This window comes from Triticum urartu, chromosome 3 (genome assembly GCF_003073215.2).
Source record: "Triticum urartu cultivar G1812 chromosome 3, Tu2.1, whole genome shotgun sequence".
Lineage (NCBI taxonomy): Eukaryota > Viridiplantae > Streptophyta > Magnoliopsida > Poales > Poaceae > Triticum > Triticum urartu.
In genome coordinates, this window is record NC_053024.1 from 481607019 (window position 1) to 481611269 (window position 4251).

Sequence of the window (4251 nt, forward strand, 5' to 3'; positions counted from 1 at the left end):
TCCCGAATACCGGAGGAACACTTTGTGTGCTACCAAACGTCACAACGTAACTGGGTGATTATAAAGGTGCTCTACAGGTGTCTCCAATGGTACTTGTTGAGTTGGCATAGATCAAGATTAGGATTTGTCACTCCGATTGTTGGAGAGGTATCTCTGGGCCCTCTTGGTAATACACATCACTATAAGCCTTGCAAGCATGATAACTAATGAGTTAGTTACGGTATGATGTATTAGGGAACGAGTAAAGAGACTTACCGGTAATGATATTGAACTAGGTATTGGATACCGACGATCGAATCTCGGGCAAGTAACATACCGATGACAAAGAGAACAACGTATAGTGTTGTGTGGTTTGACCGATAAAGATCTTCGTAGAATATGTAGGAAACAATATGAGCATCTATTGGTTATTGACCAGAGACGTGTCTCGGTCATGTCTACATAGTTCTCGAACCCGTAGGGTCCGCACGCTTAAATTTCTGTGACGATCGGTTTTATGAGTTTATATGTTTTGATGTACCGAAGGTAGTTCGGAGTCCCGGATATGATCACAGACATGACGAGGAGTCTCGAAATGGTCGAGACATAAAGATTGATATATTGGAAGCCTACATTTGGACATTGGAATAGTTCCGGGTGAAATCGGGATTTTACTGGAGTGCCGGAGGGGTTACTGGAATCTCCCGGGGGCTAATGCGCCTTGTTGGGCCATAAGGGAAAGAGAGAGGGGCCGGCCTAGGGCAGGCAGCGCGCCCTCTTCCCCCTGTCCGAATTGGACTAGGAGAAGGGGGGCGACGCCCCCTTTCCTTCTCTTTCTCTCCCTGCCTTTTCCCCTCCTAGTAGGAGTAGGAAAGGGAGGAATCCTACTCCTACTAGGAGGTGGATTCCTCCTCCTAGGCGTGCCAACAAGGGCCGGTCGGCCTCCCCCTTGCTCCTTTATATACAGGGGCAGGGGGGCACCTCTAGACACAAGTTGATCACAAAGATCTCTCCCAGCCGTGTGCGGTGCCCCCCTCCACCATAATCCACCTCGGTCATACTGTAGCGGTGTTTAGGCGAAGCCCTGCTGCGGTAGCTTCATCAACATCGTCAGCACGCTGTCGTGCTGACGAAACTCTTCCCCGAGCTCTACTAGATCGTGAGTTTGCGGGACGTCACCGAGCTGAACGTGTGCTGAACGCGGAGGTGCCGTACGTTCGGTACTGAGGATTGGTCGATCGTGAAGACGTACGACTACATCAACCGCGTTGTCATAACACTTCCGCTTAACGGTCTACGAGGGTACGTGGACGACACTGTCCCCTCTCGTTGCTATACATCACCATGACCATGCGTGTGCGTAGGAATTTTTTTGAAATTACTACGTTACCCAACAGTGGCATCCGAGCCAGGTTTTATGCGTAGATGTTATATGCATGAGTAGAACACAAGTGAGTTGTGGGCGATACAAGTCATACTGCTTACCAGCATGTCATACTTTGGTTCGGCGGTATTTTTGGATGAAGTGGCCCGGACTGACATTACGCGTACGCTTACGCGAGACTGGTTCTACCGTCGTGCTTTGCACACAGGTGGCTGGCGGGTGTCAGTTTCTCCAACTTTAGTTGAACCGAGTGCGACTACGCCCGGTCCTTGAGAAGGTTAAAATAACACCAACTTGACAAACTATCGTTGTGGTTTTGATGTGTATGTAAGAACGGTTCTTGCTCAGCCCGTAGCAGCCACGTAAAACTTGCAACAACAAAGTAGAGGACGTCTAACTTGTTTTTGCAGGGCATGTTGTGATGTGATATGGTCAAGACATGATGCTATATTTATTGTATGAGATGATCATGTTTTGTAACGGAGTTATCGGCAACTGGCAGGAGCCATATGGTTGTCGCTTTATTGTATGCAATGCAATCGCCCTGTAATTGCTTTACTTTATCACTAAGCAGTAGCGATAGTCGTAGAAGCAATAGTTGGCGAGACGACAACGATGCTACGATGGAGATCAAGGTGTCACGCCGGTGATGATGGTGATCATGACGGTGCTTCGGAGATGGAGATCACAAGCACAAGATGATGATGGCCATATCATATCACTTATATTGATTGCATGTGATGTTTATCCTTTATGCATCTTATTCTTCTTTGTTTGACGGTAGCACTATAAGATGATCTATCACTAAATTTCAAGATAAAAGTGTTCTCCCTGAGTATGCACCATTGCCAAAGTTCGTCGTGCCGAGACACCACATGATGATCGGGTGTGATAAGCTCTACGTCCATCTACAACGGGTGCAAGCCAGTTTTGCACACGCAGAATACTCGGGTTAAACTTGACGAGCCTAGCATATGCAGATATGGCCTCGGAACACTGAGACCGAAAGGTCGAGCGTGAATCATATAGTAGATATGATCAACATAGTGATGTTCACCATTGAAAACTACTCCATTTCACGTGATGATCGGTTATGGTTTAGTTGATATGGATCACGTGATCACTTAGATGATTATAGGGATGTCTATCTAAGTGGGAGTTCTTAAGTGATATGATTAATTGAATTTGAATTTATCATGAACTTAGTACCTGATAGTATTTTGCTTATCTATGTTGTTGTAGATAGATGGCCCGTGTTGTTGTTCCCTTGAATTTCAATGCATTCCTTGAGAAAGCAAAGTTGAAAGATGATGGTAGCAATTACACGGACTAGGTCCGTAATTTGAGGATTATCCTTATTGCTGCACAGAATAATTACGTCTTGGAAGCACCGCTGGGTGCCTGGCCTGCTGCAGATGCTGCTGACAACGTTAAGAACGTTTGGCAGAGTAAAGTTGATGAGTACTCGATAGTTCAGTGTGCCATGCTTTACGGCTTAGAACCGGGACTTCAACGGCGTTTTGAACGTCATGGAGCATATGAGATGTTCCAGGAGTTGAAGTTAATATTTCAAGCAAATGCCCGGATTGAGAGATATGAAGTCTCCAATAAGTTCTATAGCTGCAAGATGGAGGAGAATAATTCTGTCAGTGAGCATATACTAAAAATGTCTGGGTATCATAATCACTTGACTCAACTGGGAGTTAATCTTCCTGTTAATAGTGTCATTGACAGAGTTCTTCAATCACTGCCACCAAGCTACAAAAGCTTGGTGATGAACTATAATATGCAAGGGATGAATAAGACTATTCCCGAGCTCTTCACGATGCAAAAGGCTGCGGAGGTAGAAATCAAGAAGGAGCATCAAGTGTTGATGGTCAATAAAACCATCAGTTTCAAGAAAAAGGGCAAAGGGAAGAAGAAGGGGAACTTCAAGAAGAACGGCAAACAAGTTGCTGCTCAGGAGAAGAAACCCAAGTCTGGACCTAAGCCTGAGACTGAGTGCTTCTACTGCAAACAGACTGGTCACTAGAAGCGGAATTGCCCCAAGTATTTGGCGGATAAGAAGGATGGCAAGGTGAACAAAGGTATATGTGATATACATGTTATTGATATGTACCTTACCAGAGCTCGTAGTAGCACCTGGGTATTTGATACTGGTTTTGTTGCTAATATTTGCAACTCAAAACAGGGACTACGGATTAAGCGAAGACTGGCTAAGGACGAGGTGACGATGCGCGTGGGAAATGGTTCCAAAGTCAATGTGATCGCCGTCGGCACGCTACCTCTACATCTACCTTCGGGATTAGTTTTAGACCTAAATAATTGTTATTTGGTGCCAGCGTTAAGCATGAACATTATATCTGGATCTTGTTTGATGCGAGACGGTTATTCATTTAAATCTGAGAATAATGGTTGTTCTATTTATATGAGTAATATCTTTTATGGTCATGCACCCTTAAAGAGTGGTCTATTCTTGTTGAATCTCGATAGTAGCGATACACATATTCATAATGTTGAAGCCAAAAGATGCAAAATTGATAATGATAGTGCAACTTATTTGTGGCACTGCCGTTTGGGTCATATTGGTATAAAGCGCATGAAGAAACTCCATACTGATGGAATTTTGGAATCACTTGATTATGAATCACTTGGTACTTGCGAACCATGCCTTATGGGCAAGATGACTAAAATGCCGTTCTCCGGAACTATGGAGTGAACAACAGATTTGTTGGAAATCATACATACTGATGTATGTGGTCCGATGAATATTGAGGCTCGCGGCGGGTATCGTTATTTTCTCACCTTCACAGATGATTTGAGAAGATATGGGTATATCTACTTAATGAAACATAAGTCTGAAACATTTGAAAAGTTCAAAGAATTTC